We start from the raw sequence: 18,235 nt of genomic DNA, 5'->3' as shown, positions 1-18,235 counted from the left end.
TATCAAATAAGTAAGGACACGCATGCATCATATTAAGTCAGTGCATAGCGCCTACTTTTTCTAGCCATGAAAAAAAATTGCAGATAAAACAATCAAAATAACACTGGAATAATTTAATAATAAAGACCACCAATACCAAATAGGAAATAACTGGAGGAGGAAATAGAAAAGGTACATTTCTGTTAGTTGATACACACTGGTCCTCAAGGGGACAGTGTGTGTGTGTGTGTGTGTGTGTGTGTATGGATGTGGGCTTTCAATATCCTGGTATAACAATCCTCATGGTTAACCCTTTCCAATCCACTGTCTGACGTCTGAAGACATTATGATTTAAGGCTGTACAGCTCCGATGTTGGAAGACATCCGTCGGGGTTCTCTTACTGTATATTGCCAGCCTCTCTGCTGTCGGAGCCTATCCAACGTGTTACCACGTGCAGTACTGTCTTTAGTCAGCATATAGCGCCATTGTATAATGGCAGAAAGAGAGTAAGCCCCCTAGGAAAACCAGGATACAAATTGGATTGGAAAGGGTTAACATTGTCAAGTTTAAGTGCAAAGCCAAAATTGTAAACAGGGAAGCAGGAGTCTGATGCCATCCGGTCATAATCTAACTTTTCTCCTGTAGTCTAATTTTACTTCTCGAGATATCACCCCTAGTGCATGCTCAAGTCCTAACAGTGGTGGCCGCACCTCTGCTCCATTCACTTCAATGGAACCTCCAGAGATAGCCGTCTGCTTGAATTCGACTAGGTTCAGCAGTCCCATTGAAGTGAATAAAGCAGAGGCTTGCTTGCAAATGTGATCAGAGCTGTCAAAACTTTAGGAGGTGCCGAATGTAAAATCAGAGAATCGAGGGAGGGATCTCAGCAGTCGGAACCCCAATGATCAGCAAGTCCTCCCCTCTCCTGTAGATAGAGGATAATTTGCTGGCATGGGAATACCCCTTTAAGCACTGCTTTAAATAACTTTAAATCCCTTTTAAACTGTGCTACCACATATGTATGTTCATTACCTGTAAATGATATTATTCTTGACACACAGAAATAGTACAATTTCTGTGGAACCAGCGATGGCTCATTTTGCTATTATTGGAGGATATATGACTCAGCTTCTGGAATATGTTTGCATTTTGTATACTGCACATAGATATAAAACGCTTTGTCATTCTTCATAGAAGGCATTGCAATATTTGTTTCAAATGCTTCATAATTGACATAAAATGTACTTTACTGTCCAAATTTGAATTTGGTCAAGCATAATTGGGTAATAATAAGCTACTCTATTCTTGTAATCAAATATTGTCCATCAAATATGTGCAAAAATCTCTATAAGTGTCAGTTTTTATTTCAAATTAACTTTATTAATCATCACAAATACATCCGAATAGGGACATTTGAATTCAATATGCACATACAGCAATAATAACCATTAGAGAAATAATAGTGGGGGCTGTAAAAAAAAATCTCTTAATGTCTGGCAATCATATTTGGCAGGAGTCTTGAATTGTGCGTTGTTTCTTCTTAATGGGGTGAAAGTTGTTACGGATTTGTGTTAAATATGGTGCTGTTTTTATTATTGTACTGTATCATTAAGAGAGGGCAGACCAGAGGAACTTGTGTAAGCCGGAAAACTACGGGAAGTAAAGGAAGGGTTGAGGCCGTAGATGGGTGAGGTAACAGGAGTCTCCCCTGCTGTGTGAGGTCTATGAACTGCAATAGTCTTCAGGACCCTCCCAAAACAATTCTGAACATTTGGACCACGTGAATAGTATTGCAAGTACTTCGGTGGAAACAGAGTAACACAAAACACTGCTGTAATACACTGATTCCTCCATTCCTCTCCCAACTTTGGGTGCTTAGAAAATGGCATTTTATTTGCAACCATAAAAGAATCAGGTGCTTCTACTATGAGAATAAAGATTATTTTATGATTTGTAGCGAGAGATCCAGATGTTATCCTATTGTGAAATATAACTACAGACGGTCGCTCCTTCCTCGTTGGCATATGGTCTTGTGGCTGTGATTTTGAGATTCCAGAATCAATGGTTATTCTGCAGGTTGTCTTTGTAACATAGACGTTCTTTCTTCATAACTGTGGCTCCATTTTACAAGGAGCTAATAGGGCTGCCATCAATGTAATTCCAGTTTCATGCTATTTTTTCTGTGGGATTTTGTATATATGTGATGTGACAGAAAAATTGTGTCACGCCCTGTTGAACTCCACATATGCTGAGGTTCTGTATAAGGACCAAGTCCTTACAAATGGCATCCGATGGATCCTCAACAGTAATGTACAGAGGCTTTATGGCCTCATTGCACCTGCATGGTAGATCTTATAAACACTAGATTTGTCTGAAACAGCAGTACAGGTAGACCCAATCTAAAGGAACAAACAATAGAAGAATTATTTATTTCAGGTGGACTATGAATGCGCACTTTTCTGGATGTACCTTCATTGTGGGCCAGCATTGGTGTAGCTCCGGTTTCTGGATTCTTGCCACTAGTCAATACTTTGAGGGTCAAAAGTCGCATGTTATTTTTAATTTGTGGGCATTTTCATTTTACTTTATCGGAGGTTTGGCGCGGCTTCCCTTTATGTAGTTTTCTAGTGTAGCCTTGAGTCTAACTTCCTGGGTGAGTGCACCTTCTTATCTAATCTCTCTCCAAGTAGCTGGTATAAAACACTGAATGTGGGAGGAAGTGTTTGGCACAAAGTCTCAGGAGCTGTCAGGGTTCTGGCTGAATTTGGGGCGACAATGAAGGTTATTCCTGATGAATCTGAAGTTCACAGCTGCTTCTCTGAAAGTCGGGTATGTTTTATGTCGGGTATGCTTTATAGTGCAATGGCAGAGAGTCCAAACTGTTCTCTATAGATTGTCCTGTTAATGGCATTTTACATAATAATAATGATGATAGTATACAACTGTTGAAGCGCTGCCACTTCAAAGGAGCACGCCAGCAATCTTGGTTTTGAATGGAGTGGTGTGCACTATGGCGGTCTGCTGATTTATCAGTAGTACCACTTTTAGACATTTTCCTATTTTTGTATGCCGAATGTTTTCTGTTTTATGTAAATACAGCTTTGTGTTTCTACGTCCTACCACTTTAAAAATGTTAGATACCTGTCAGTGAACAGAAATAAGATTCTTATTTACATTCAGAGGATAAGTTCCCATAGGCTGTATTCACACTAGCATTTGTCTAAACATCACATTTTTCTAGAGAATTACGTTGACACATAAAAAGCTTCGCACTACTCTTCATTATAGCTATCATAAAGTTCAGAGTGGTTGGACCAATCAATAGAATATGCTAAAAATCTCTGATCAGTCTATAACAGGTGAGGAAAACATGCTGCATGGTAAGAATGCTTTTAAAGATAGGAGTGTTAAGAGATTTTTGTGTCAATTAACAAAATGCAAAGGGAATGAACAAAAGACAAATGTAAATCACATCAATATTTGGCGTGACCGCCCTTTACCTTCAAAATGGCATCCGTTCTTCTAGGTACACTTGCACACAGTTTTTGCAGGAACTTGGCAGGGAGGTTGTTCCAAACATCTTGGATGTGGATGTAGACTTGTTCAAATTGTTTTGTCTCATCATGTAATTTGAGACAGATTGGACTTCAAGGACTCCTTGTACTACTTTACACTGAAGATGGTTCTTAATGACACTGGCTGGATGTTCGGGGTCGTTGTCTTGCTGTGGAATACATTTTATTTGCTTTAGATTTCCGTTCTGTTCTTTCACTTTGCATTTTGTTAATTGACAAAAATAAACTATTAACACTTCTATTTTTGAAAGAGTTCTTACTTTGCAGCATTTTTTCCACACCTGCCTAAAACTTTTGCACAGTGCTGTAAATAGGGGAGTAACACCTTTAACTAATAGAATGTTGCTATCAGATATGGGTTTGCCCTATAGAACCCTCTAAGCAGAGACAGAATGTTTAAGGGCGCCTGCACACGAGCGGAAATTCCGTGGGATTTCCACCGCTGGAAGCCTGCATAGGATTGCGTTAACAAACGCAATCCTATGCAGACGGCCGCGGTTTGGCCACGCGAAATCTCGCGCAGCCAACAAACTGCGGCATGTTCTATTTCTGTGCGTCACTCACCCGCCGCCGGCTCCGGTCTGTGCATGCGCCGGCAAGCCGGCACATCGAACGTCCGGAGCCGCGGGCATGGGTGAGTACGCACTGGTCCCTGCAGTCTCGCATCCCGCTGCAAGAATCCTCGCCGCCGGATCCAACCCGCCCGTCTGCAGGCGGCCTAAGATAACATACAGTCTATTGTGCAGGAAACATCAAGTAGCAGCTACAAGACGTATTATCAAAAATAACATTAGGGCCTCCTGCAGACGGCCGGGTCGGATCCCGCTGCAAGAATTCTTGCAGCGGGATGCGAGCCGTGACCCTCAACGCTCACCTCCTCCCGACATCTTACTCTGTGCCGGCTGTCGCACACCCATGCGGACCCGAGCCGCGCGTCAGCGGTGACGTTTCTGTGTGAGCCTCTGCGAGGCTCGCACAGAAATAGGACATGCCGCGATCGGATTACCGCGCGAGTTTTCATTTGCGTGTGCATTTGGACTTACAATGAATGACTTTCATCTTGGAGATTTGTCTTTATTGTGGTTCAAACATAATCTATTTGCCAGCTTGTAAGGTGAGAGGTCCATAATGGAATGCTTCCCCCCTCCAAACTTATACCTGTGAGCACTGAACATGTAAACAGGAAATACTGTAAGCACATTTCACTATAACCTTTCAGATTCTATGACTAAGGTGTGGAGCGCAAACAGTTGCCTAATATAGAATGTACCTTAACTTTCAGCAAATACAATTTGCTCAGATAACATTGTAGCTGTCATCAGCCCTGCACGCAGTTCCCCATGCCCTTTGTGCATTTTACAGTTCTGTTTTTAACTGTTTTGACCAATCTCCATATATATTACATGTTTTCAGTTTTTCATGCCTTAGGAAAAAAGTGAGTTTGGCTTTCCAGAACCCTAAAAATATTGGAATGTGTTATTTTTTAAGAAGCATATGTAAATGTTTTAAGGATATCTCCACCAGATTATAGACTAGTTGCTTCTCATTACTGAGGCTTGAAAGGATATCCTTCAATTGTGTCCACTATGAATTACTTAGATTACTGCCAATAGTTGCTGCTTTGAAGTTTGCTGCAACCTATGGAGGAAATAAATTCAAAGATGTTCTTTTTTTTTGAATCAACGTATTACCATCAACTGACTTTAGCAAGAAATACTGACTGCCATATTACTATTATGATTCACTATATGCAAAGTAAATGTCCTCACGTTGATGTATTTATTGTAGGAAATGTACATCATAACGTCACCTTTTTCAGGGGTGTACAGAAAACTCGTGGGGCCACATAGCAAAGTTCTGAACTGTGACCCCACAAAGTGACAGTGCCCCCTGTGTCTGTCAAGTTAATAGTATCCCTTGTGTTCCCCCCTCCACCTCCAACCAGCAACAGTAGAACTATCTTACTAACATATGCACACTACTGCTGTTCCAGATGCCACGTGACATAGACCAACTCCTCCCCCATCTCCTGCGCTCAGTACAGTAAGCACTGGGGATGGGGGTAAGAGTCAGGTTCAGCACTGCCCAAGCAGTGGAGTATTGGAACTAGCAGTAGTGTGAGTTATGATGGTCAGTTGGGACTTGACAAGTCGTCGATCGGACAGAGGACAGGGCCATTGAACCTTGGCCTCCACTAGGAGGCCGTATAGTAGACATGTAGGTTGCTGCCATTGGCAGGATGCCACAGATGTTTTTTTTATTATGAATTCACTTTGACAGTTCTTAACAACTCAACTCTTCCTTTTTGTGTTTTTTCTTAAAAAAAAGGTCTGAATTTCATGACTTTTTGACTAGTGTTTTTTATATACTCATGCTTTTTTCAGGTAATTTTTATGCCTAAAATAATGTGAAACCTAGAGCATTCTGAATTTGGAAAAAAAAGCTATGGCTCCAAAAGACACACTACAGCTAACATCTGCTGTGGTATTTTTTAACCACAAAAAACACAGAAAAATGCCAAGAAAAACACAATGCATGGAACCACCCAGGCAGAAAACATGATTATGTTCTGCTAAAAACAGTGCCACACCTGTCCTTGGGTCATGTCTGGGATTGCAGCTCTGCTTCATTGAAAGGAGTGGGCTACCATACCAGACACAGCCAACGGACAGGTGTGGCTCTGTTTCAAGAAGCAATGTTTGTAAAGGAATATTCCTACATACTGTGATATATAAATGTTCTGCTGCAGATACAAAGTCCATATATAATTAAGACATGGGTAAAGGGCTGCTGGGTAAAAGGGGGGGGGGGTGGTTAAATGAGACAGGGAAGGAGAGCAGAAGTAAAGGAGATATCATATTTTAAATCCGATATATTGACTGTAGTAGACATCATGATGAATATAAAATGTCTATTGATTTATATAAACCCAAATGTATTTTGTTGTTGTAATGACTTTTAACTCTGGAGTTTGATCGACACACAATCTAATCATAGTATTTAGTAGACAATGGGATGGTGAAGGATGTCTGATCTAATGTTGACTAAGTACATAGAAATTGCACAAGAAACCTCTAAGAGTTAAGGGCTATAGTGTTATGTGTATATCCTGTGGTCAATACTGTGTGTTTATCTAGGCCCCCTTCCACTCGTCAAACACAAGCTAGTTAAACACATCATTTGTCAACTACACAGAATTCCTTAAGGCTGTCTGCATGCTAAAGAATACAAAGTCCATACCTTGGCGGACGTGAGGACGGGAGGGTAGGGAGGCGGGAGACTCTGTATAATCTAGCGAATAAGAATATATATATGTTGGTGATGTAATCTGTTAAACGCCCATAAAGGGCAGGTGTTATCCTTTTTCAATAAAAAGGCCTGTCTGGACGTCTCTGCCAGAAGAGCCATTTTTAACATGAGATTCATACCTTGTGTTTGACTTGGTCAGTGTGCGCATACTGCTTCCACACAATTAGGAAAGCTGCAGAATACCCTGAAGCCTGCTGGAGAAAACCCAATTCCAGCTCAGTGTCGTCCCTTGGTGAGCGGTGGATCTGTGAGGTCACAGCCTGGAACGTATAGAGACCGGCAGATAGCACGCGGAACTCAGGGGCCCAAAAACTACAGAACACGGTAAGATTGCTTTATCTACCTGTGTAAAAACTGATTTCTAACTGCTAAATCTGCCTGTATCTGATCCAGACTAGACCTTCACTGAAAGACAGGTAATAACTCTAGTTCTGTCCACCCGAAAAACCACCATGTTATCTGTCTAGGGGTATTCTGTATGCTGTATGCTGTTGTGTCTGAGACGGTTAAAGACTGTGTACCTAAGACCAAGAGACAAATTCTGTGAGGATTAACCTTTTGTGTGTAGAGGGGCGGACTCGAGTGTATAGCAGGACATAGTCTGTGTTCCTATACGCTTTGAGGGTGCACGCCCGAGGGCCACGCTCCCCTAGGTAATAGGGCACGGTTGCTCTAATACGCTTGGAGAGCGGGCAGGTAAATTTGGAAAACGCGTATTCATTTTTGTATGATTGAGCTCGGTATATGCTCTTGTACAAAGGGAGGAATACGTGGGAATTTTAGCCGTGCGTTGTGACGGCTGACGGCTCCGGATACTGTTGAGGTCTTTGGTCACTGAATATAATCGTCAGTCTCTGTATAGTTAAATGTCCTGTCCAAATTGTGTTCAGGGAGTGTTGTTGGGGATTACAAGTGGAGGGTGGGCTGTTGCTAAGGTAGGTGAGCCATATACCTTGAGCCGTTGTGGGTATTCTCCAGTAATCCCGTCTGTACCGTTTGTTCGGTGTTATAGAATTAATGTGCATTGTGATCTGAGTGGGAAAGAGGGGTTATATTGGAAGGATTTGAAGAAAGCAGATTTTACAAGAGGAACATTACTGTGTCCAGAAACTTCGGATAGGATAGACTTGGTAGGTAGGATAGAGTTGAGCAGATTGAGAAGGTCAGGCATAGACGCAGGTTGTTTAGAAAATGGGGAACAAAGTGAGCAAGGACAAAGGTCATAGAGCTTGTGATTTGGTTGCTGAAAGGGAGGGAGCAGAGTTTGCTGAACAATGGGAGAGGATCAGAAAAGTTGCAGGATGGGAGAAGATTAGGGGTGGTAGATTACAGCCAGAACAATGGAGGAAAGTTTTGAAGGACAAAAAGGGGGCTCTGGCAGATAGGGGGGTGCTGCAGTCTGCTGAGGCATGGTATAGAGTAGCAAAAGGGATACACGAGCAGAGTTGGGTGGAGGAGGAGGTAAAGGAGGGGGGGGATGTGTATTACTTGTATCATGAACAGTGTAATGCCTTTGTGTCCACTATACCCCCTCCCTATGATGGCGGCCATTCCTGCTGGACTTGCCTTGTTTGTAATGTTCAAAATCCCACATGGCGTGAGGTCTGCAGTAATTGTGGGGCGCCCCGCCCCTACCGTGATGTTACTTCTTCCTTTGTGTCCACTTCTAGTGTCGGTAACATCACTTCCGGTCCCTCCCCATCAGGGACAGGACCTGGCCCCGCCCCTTCCTCTGGCAGCCATCTTGCCTCACCTGGCCCCGCCCCTTCCTCCGGCGGCCATCTTGCCTCACCTGGCCCCGCCCCTTCCTCCAGCGGCCATCTTGCCTCACCTGGCCCCGCCCCTTCCTCCGGCGGCCATCTTGCCTCACCTGGCCCCGCCCCTTCCTCTGGCAGCCATCTTGCCTCACCTGGCCCCGCCCCTTCCTCCGGCGGCCATCTTGCCTCACCTGGCCCCGCCCCTTCTTCCGGCGGCCATCTTGCTACACCCGGGAATCCTAATTCTCTGACATCCCTGTATCCAGTGCTGCATGCAGATGGCTCTTTTCATGTGCCATCCAACACTGTGCCTCTATCCCTAGAAGGCACTGTAGAACAAGCTAACCAGTTCAATTCTGGCAGCCTTCCCCTCATGATGTTAGGGGAAGATGGTTCCCCGAGCGTTGCCCCTGGCTACGGACTCCATCCATGGGCAGATCCATCCCCCGCTAGTGCCAATGTAGCCCGTAGCCTCCTGGGGGAGTTCCAAGGAGTACAGAGAGATATCCGAAGTGCGCAGGACCGCCTTGAATACTTCATTAACGCAAGTGGAGACCAGCGGGCCCGGATGCCAGGGCCCGCACGTTTAGCCCACAGCCAACAGCCTCCCAAGTCCGCAGGAGTCCGGCTTCCAGCCGATGCTCCTGTGTTGTATGTTTCTTTTACTCCCACTCAGGCGTCTACCCTTAACACCAGTCTCCCTGACCCGGAGAGACAGCCGATGCCTTTTTACCGGAGACTGGTGCAAATTCAGAAGAATTTTAGTGCTACCTGGAAGGACCTCCAGGCCCTTACTGAAGTTAAAGCAGGAGACACCTACTGGCCAGTGATTGAAAAGCACCTGGACCCACTGAAGGTGGAGAGCGACGTTACATATGAATCCGGTATCCAGTTCTGTGAACAGATCAAGGTGTGGGCCCAGGATCGTCTTGCAGATCAAGCGACCACCATCCAAGACGTCACCCAGGAAAAGGGGGAATCTGTGGAGAAGTACCACACTCGCCTGATACAGTTGTTTAATGACCTAGGCTTCTCCACGCAAACCAAAGCGCATGCCCAAATGCTTTCATCTGCCTTTGTGTCAGGACTTCGTGAACCCATACGGAAAGGCCTCATCACATCTCGTCCGGAATACAAGACATTGTCCATGGATACGCTGTTACTGGTAGCAAAGGGGCTAGAAGGGAAAGGACACACACTTGCAATGCTGGCAGAGGACCCATCCCTGCAGAGATTTCGGGTGCCACAGCCTGGACAACCAGATCTGCGTACATGCTACAATTGTGGTCGCCCTGGACACCTCCGCCGTGACTGCCGCGCTCCAAGAAGGCGACGTTCCGGCCAAAGTACCAAAGAGCAACTTCCTCCCCCACCTCCTCCAGCCACTGACCTTCTACAATAGGACAGTGGCAAGCCTGCGTCCATTATGGCCATGTCTCAGCGGGATACCAACATTGATCTGCCGGGTCCACAAGCCCAGGTTACCCTCTCCGTTGCAGGCCGTCCCACTACCTTCCTCCTGGACACAGGTGCAGCCAGAAGTGTGATTAAGGAAGCGGATTTCCCTTTCAAGACCCTGCTGGACAATGTCGAAATCTTGACCATGGGCATAGAAGGACGTCCTACCTCTCACCGCCTTTCAAAACCCCTACGGATTGGCTCTCTCCCTAATGTGTTAGCACGGTTTGTGATCCACAAGACATCTCCGCTAAACCTGCTGGGAGCAGACCTGCTATCCAAGCTACAAGCCACCATCACTTATACCGAGGATGGAGGAATAAAGGTATCATCGCCTTTGTCGGAAGAAGATACGATGATTCTGGCATCAGAACCTTTACTCCTTGCAGTCAGCACGGAAAACCCTAATACAGTGCCGGCCGATGTCCTCCAGCGAATTCCAGATAAACTGTGGTCCAAAGGCCCGGAAGACATCGGTAAACTCCGAGTGCCACCCGTGGTAGTTAAACTGAAACCTGGAGCCAGCCTACCACGTCGGCCGCAGTATCCACTCAAGATTGCCGTCTCACAGGCTATCGCAGGGCAAGTGAAGGCACTCTTGGAAAATGGGGCACTCATACCCTGTGAATCTCCCTGCAACACCCCGTTGTTTCCAGTAAAGAAGAAGACACCCAAGGGGATGCCAGTGAAATACCGTATGGTGCAGGACCTCCGAGCAGTGAACGAGGCCACCATTTTGGACACACCCCTTGTGCCTAATCCACATACCCTGTTGGCGGGGGTACCGCCCACCGCCACATACTTCACAGTCGTGGATCTTGCAAATGCCTTCTTCAGCATCCCGTTGGACCCGTCCTGCCAATTTCTCTTCGCCTTCACCCATGATGGCCGGCAATATACATGGACCGTGATGCCTCAGGGGGCCCAGAATTCTCCAAGTCAGTTCGCGAAAGCCATTGCGTCTATCCTCGCACCATGGCAATCTGAACACACTACGGTGGTTCTCCTACAATATGTTGATGACCTCTTGCTGTGCGCTGATGACCTCCCCACAGCTGAGGCGGCGTCGGAAAGCCTGCTTTACTTCCTGGCCGACCAAGGTTGCAAAGCATCTCTATCCAAGCTCCAGTGGTGCTCCACTTCGGTGGTTTTCCTTGGTCACTGCATCACGCAGGGGGCCAGGCACCTCACCCACGAACGGATACTGGCAGTCCAGAGGATACAAGTGCCAAACTCTGCGCGGGCGTTACAGGCTTTCCTTGGCCTAATCTCCTACTGCAGATCATGGATCCCAGAAGCCTCTCTACTGATGCAACCTCTGTACGATGCTTTAAAGACGGATCCATTTCTTCTAGGACCAGAGGCGCTTGAAAGTTTCTATCTTTTGAAGACAGCCATCTCCACAGCCCCTGCATTGGGCCTGCCGGACTATAACAAGGACTTCCACCTTTTTGTCAGCGAACGGCAGGGACATGCGACGGGTGTCCTTGCCCAATCTCACGGCCCCAGAATGAGGCCAGTTGGCTACTACTCTGCACAGCTAGACACAGTAGCCCGAGGAGGGCCCTCCTGCCTAAGGGCCGTTTTTGCTGCTCAGGTCCTGTTGGACAAAACCTCGGACCTTGTTTTGGGACACGCTTTGATCGTTCAAGCTCCTCATGACATCACGGCCATCCTCAATCAAACGCAACCAAAACATCTTTCGGCAGCAAGACACCTCAGACTGCAATGTTCGCTCCTCCTTCCGGATAATGTGACTCTACGCCGATGCCATATACTCAACCCCTCCACTCTCCTCCCACTTCCTGAGGGGGGTGTAGAGTCAGAAGAGGAAAAAGAAACAAATGATCCGGGGGTGCCCGAACATGATGATCCGGGGGTGCCCGAACATGATTGCTTTGAGCTCATGAAACAACAAACCTCACACCTACCTACTGTCCTAGATGCCCCACTGCAGAATCCCGAACTTACAATTTTTATTGACGGTTCCAGGTATGCGGACAGCAAGGGAAGGTTTCACACGGGGTATGCAATCACTACGGAAGACACCATCCTCCAAGCTCAGAGACTGCCTTCAACGATGTCTGCACAAGAAGCAGAACTGCAAGCCCTGATTTCAGCCTGTAAATTGGCCAAAGGGAAGACTGCAAATATCTACACGGACTCCAGGTATGCTCTTGGAGTGGCACACGACTTTGGACTAATATGGAAAACCAGGGGATTCCTGACGACAGCTGGTACTCCAGTGAAACATCATGAGGCTATCGGAGAACTGATGGATGCGCTACTTCTACCTACCCAAGTGGCTGTTCTGAAAGTCAAGGCTCACGGAAAGTTAAATTCACCAGAAGCTAGAGGGAACTATCTAGCCGACAAGGCAGCTAAAGAAGCAGCAGCAGGTCCAGACGAAGGAAGTGAGACTCGAGTGGAGGATCAGCCAATGGAAATGGTCGCTCAGACGGGACCAGAAGTGTCTACCACCCCAGATGTAAAAACTCTTTCAGAAGCACAGGCGAGAGTTACGCCAGAAGAGCTGAAAATCTGGGAAGATAAGGGGGCTACCAAAGACAGAAGAGGGCTGTATCAAATCTCAAGGAAACCCTGTCTTCCAAGATCTCTGTACCCGGCAGTGGTACAATGGGCTCATGGACCCACGCATTTATCCAAAATGCTGATGAACGCCCTCATTCAGAAGTACTACGTGGCCCCTGGAATCTCGGTTCTGACTGACCGATACTGTAAGTCGTGCGTTACTTGTGCGGAATGTAACCCAGGACGTATGGAGAGGGTTCCTGCAAAACACCTTGCCAGACCCATGTATCCCTTTCAACGGATCCAGATTGACCACATCCAAATGCCAAAGAGCGGGCGATACGAATACGCCCTAGTAGTAGTAGATGTCTTCTCCGGCTGGCCAGAAGCATACGCAGTGAGCAATATGACTGCAAAGACTACTGCTAAGAAACTACTCTCAGAACTCGTCTGCAGGTTCGGAATCCCAGAGGTCATCGAAAGTGACCAAGGTCCAGCGTTCACTGCCAACGTCACCAAAGAAATTTGGCAGGCCCTTGGTAGCAGTCTGCTGTTCCATACACCTTACCACCCCCAGAGTAGTGGAAAGGTAGAGAGACTTAATGGCACACTAAAGAGCAAAATGCTCAAAATGACGCAGGAAACAGGGCTACCCTGGACAGACTGTCTCCCAATAGCCCTGTTCAGTGTGAGATATACACCCAGGGGGGATCACGCACTATCTCCCTATGAAATCCTGTTTGGGTCAGCCCCAAGGTTAGGTTGTTACTACCCCCAACAGTTACAACTGCAATCTGATGTGTTGACTAAGTATGTGACTTCCCTTGCCAAAGAACTAACCAGGGTCCATGCACAGGTGTTCTCTTCCATTCCAGATCCAGAGGCGGACACCGGGACCCATACCTTGAAGCCTGGGGATTGGGTGTATGTCAAGAAGTTCCTCAGGAAGCACTCCCTCGAGCCTCGATTTGATGGTCCCTACCAGGTGCTTCTGACTACTGCCACAGCTGTGAAATTAGCCGGAAGACCCACCTGGATCCACGCTTCCCACTGTAAGAAAGTTCCAGATCTGGGAGACCAGGTCTAGTCATGCTGTGGACATTGTTTTGTTTGGGACTCGTCAGAGTGGGAGGTGGGTCTCGAGCAGTAATCACGAGAGAGGAGGGTGGCAACTGGAATCCTTGGTCGGAGGAATATGAGGGTACTGTTACCTTTTGGTATAACTCATCCAACACTCAGGTGGCCACATATTCCTTCGACTATTGTACTGTGGTCCCGTGTCTAAAAACAAAATCCCACCATGGGCCGGATTTAGCCCGATCCAGTTGGCTATATGACTTGTACACCCTGGGAATTCAATATATTTGTGTTACTGATAACGTCTGGGGAGAAGACTGTCGCTATTGGGGATCAGTGGGATGGAACACAGGAACAGACTGGTCCTATAAACCGCGAAGTGCCGTAAATAAAAAAGATAAGAGCGGGAAATCCCTAATTAGTCGTATGACCCTCCTTAAAAATAATAAGGATAGTGGGAACTGGAAGGCTGAACTCATCATGTTGCTTGGCTTTAATATGGTTCTTACACTAACCATAGAAAATCCAAGCCCGGGAGACGAGGGGACTTATTGTTTGGGGACATACCGGTATGGGAGGACAGATCCCTTAGGGAAGTTTAAAATAAGGGATATGGTAGATGCTCCCGAATGGAGGCCTTCACCTAGCCCCGTGCCTATATTTAACCCCCTGCGCCCCAAAATAAAGACCTTGACGAACATGATGGCCATAGCCGACCCTACCTTTGAAGACGTCATGACAGTAGAGACTGGCTACTCTGACCAGAATCTCTGGTTAGAGTGGATGAGGTACAATGCCAACAAGAGCAACAAGTCTAACTGTTACGTGTGCGGAAGTGCCCGACCGCACTTGGGGACGGTCCCACTGAATCTCCCTGTAGATGTTGAAAAGTGTTTCCTTAGTCTCTTCACGAACGTTTCCACCAATCACACTGTTTGTGAGAAGTGGAAAAAGGAATACCCCATAATCACCCAAGTGCCTCGCCCCGGGGAGAGTATTACAATCTACCCCGGAAACTACACCTGCTATGCAAACCGACAAGGGGGGAGATTTTTGGGGAACTTCACCAACGGGTATTGCTCCTCCTACAGTACACTGGGAGGGGAATGGACGCAGAATCAGGTCCAGTCCTTAGGAGACGTTTACTGGCTTTGTGGAGACATGAGGTTGAGGACCCGTCTGGAAGGTAATTGGACAGGGGAGTGTGCCTTAGCAAAAGCCCTTATGCCCCTCCACATCCTGTCAGATAACGTTGAGGATAATGAGGTTACCCCCAATAGTTATCATAGAGTGAGACGAGAGGCTCCTGGCGGTAGTTTCGATTTACACGTGTACATTGACGCCATAGGACAGCCAAGGGGGGTACCTGACGAGTATAAAGCTAGAGACCAAGTTAAAGCTGGATTCGAGTCCATTTTCCCAATCATTACGGTAAATAAAAACGTTGACTGGATTAATTATATTTATTATAATCAGCAGCGATTTATAAATTACACCAGAGATGCCTTACAGGGACTAGCTGACCAATTAGGACCTGCCTCGACTATGACTTTTCAAAATAGAATGGCTTTAGACATGATTTTAGCTGAGAAGGGGGGTGTCTGTAAGATGATAGGGGAGACTTGTTGTACCTACATCCCAGACAATACAGGACCCACGGGTAAAGTCACAGTTGCCATTAAAAAGTTGACTGCACTATCGGAAGAATTAAAAAGAAACTCAGGGATAACTGACGCTTGGGACCAGTACTTTTCATGGATGAGTGGGTGGCAGAGAATTCTGGTGCAGATAGGCATTGCTGTTCTATGTGTACTGATTATCTTTTCTATTCTAGCCTGCTGTGTTGTCCCCTGTGTCAAAAAGACCTGTGAAACTGCTGTTGAAAAAGCCGCTCCCACAATGAGTTTACTGGATGCATCCCCAGATGGAGTGGACAAGTCCTACACCCCCTTGAAGACTCTAAATCCAACCTACAACGCGCTCCAGTTATAGGGTCAGACCACCCTCCTTGGAATTACGAGTCGGTGACTACGGGGGACCCAGGCTAGCTGTGGTCCAGTCGCAAGGGCTGTGAAGAACCCGTGGTTGGCTTGGAGAGCTTACCTTGGTATGCTCGATGGGCCTGCCTAGATTTGGGACCCCAAGGAGGGTCACCCGCAGATGATTGTGGAATTACTAGGGAAAGTTAGAGAATAGACATTTCAAGGGGGGATTGTAGTAGACATCATGATGAATATAAAATGTCTATTGATTTATATAAACCCAAATGTATTTTGTTGTTGTAATGACTTTTAACTCTGGAGTTTGATCGACACACAATCTAATCATAGTATTTAGTAGACAATGGGATGGTGAAGGATGTCTGATCTAATGTTGACTAAGTACATAGAAATTGCACAAGAAACCTCTAAGAGTTAAGGGCTATAGTGTTATGTGTATATCCTGTGGTCAATACTGTGTGTTTATCTAGGCCCCCTTCCACTCGTCAAACACAAGCTAGTTAAACACATCATTTGTCAACTACACAGAATTCCTTAAGGCTGTCTGCATGCTAAAGAATACAAAGTCCATACCTTGGCGGACGTGAGGACGGGAGGGTAGGGAGGCGGGAGACTCTGTATAATCTAGCGAATAAGAATATATATATGTTGGTGATGTAATCTGTTAAACGCCCATAAAGGGCAGGTGTTATCCTTTTTCAATAAAAAGGCCTGTCTGGACGTCTCTGCCAGAAGAGCCATTTTTAACATGAGATTCATACCTTGTGTTTGACTTGGTCAGTGTGCGCATACTGCTTCCACACAATTAGGAAAGCTGCAGAATACCCTGAAGCCTGCTGGAGAAAACCCTATTCCAGCTCATTGACCATTAATACATAACAGCTTGAAAATTCAGAAGGGTAAATTTATTAAGATGGTTTTCCAACTTCTAAAAAAAAAACCAATAGGGTAAAAAAAAAAAAAAAATATAAAAACAGTCATAAACTAATGAAGGCCACACTGTTTCCGCACCGTATCTTACTTATATCTGCAGAACTGCTGCTTGTCAAAAAACCAATTATCTGTTGTGGTCATGCACAGATGTAAGCGAGATGCGGGGGTGCGCAGGCGGCTTGAGAAGCACATTACTAATTGTTATTTTTACCCTTTGAATCCTGTTGTGGATTATGTTTAGCGGTTGGAAAACGCCTTTAATCCTGGAGTTCCAAAACAGTTACGGTACAACTTGACAAGTGGATCACATATGAATGAAGCATAGAATGCATGTAGAATTCATATTCTCTTCAGCTGCTCTGCCGGCCTGATTGCAGACTACGGGTTCTTTTAGGACAGCCAAACCCTGCTAGTTTATAGCCACCATACATACACTGAATGGCCACTTTATCAGAGGCACGTGCCCTTTTATAATTGGAGCTCATCTGCATGGACATTAGACATAAAATCAAGTGAATATCACTGAAAACCAATGGAGAATGGGATGCTACAGGTTTAAGCCATCACTGAAAGATATCACAGTAAAAACGTAAACTTTATTTAAAGGCACACGTATGTAGTGTATATTTTATGATCAATCATAGACATTGATATAAACAGAAAACAATATCCTGAACAGCAAATAATACTAATTTATGCTAGATCATCATCCATGGTTCAAGAATGCTGCATTAGATATGCCTAATATAGTAATATCTCTGATAGAAAGAAATGAGACAGAAAAATGAAGGGGAAAACAATAACAAATGTGCTAACCCTAATAATCCCTATACTCACAACCCTATAGCAGTGGGGTATTCACCCTGAAAAGGATGGCCCCATTCTGGAACCTCTTAAATGTTTTAATGTGCTCCTTAAGGCAGCAAAAATGCAGTCCTAAGCTCTTGCTCATGACCTGAAGGTTGCAAGTTCAATCCCCGCTTGGTTCAGGTAGCCGGCTCAAGGCCTTCCATCCTTTCGAGGTCGGTAAATATGAGTACCCAGCTTGGTGGAGGGTAATAAATAAATAACCTGAAAGCGCTGTGGAATAAGTTGGCGCTATACACATAAGATTTTTTTAAATTATATATTCTCAACACAGAAGCACCATCAAAGAGAAATAATATACAAAAAATGCTTCAAAATGACAATGAGAAAGGCTGTATATGCTTCATGCCCATCTCAATATATATTATAGCACCACACAAAAGAATCAGAATACGTATTTCATCAAAACAGTCAGGTAGATAAATTCCAAGAATCTGTGGCCATTCAGTGTAACTGTTCTGAAGTGGGACCTATAATCTGAATGCTTCCCATTGGAAAGTACTGGGAGTGCAATTCTGCAATATGTTAAATTATGAAGTTGGCATACAGTACATACACACAGATACTGTAGATGGATATTTACTGTAAATTTATGTTATATACATGACATTCCTTTTAGGTTATGCTAACAATTGACATAATTAGGAAAAATTAAAATAATAATGTATCATTTCTGTATAAATAATCTTTTATATTTCATTTCGAATGCCTTTTTAATTAGTTTTAGAATGTTTGGTATAATACAAA

General features: G+C 45.3%; 1 protein-coding gene across 1 annotated transcript in view; it reads left to right on the top strand.

The window, feature by feature from the left end:
- The window catches only part of RFLNB (refilin B), a 34,983-nt gene that overhangs the window by 4,568 nt on the left and 12,180 nt on the right, over positions 1-18,235 (top strand). The gene's annotated exons all lie outside the window — the stretch shown is intronic.

The sequence above is a fragment of the Eleutherodactylus coqui genome, chromosome 1 (genome assembly GCF_035609145.1).
Source record: "Eleutherodactylus coqui strain aEleCoq1 chromosome 1, aEleCoq1.hap1, whole genome shotgun sequence".
NCBI classification, from domain to species: Eukaryota; Metazoa; Chordata; class Amphibia; order Anura; family Eleutherodactylidae; genus Eleutherodactylus; species Eleutherodactylus coqui.
This window is presented reverse-complemented; position numbering and strand designations above follow the sequence as displayed.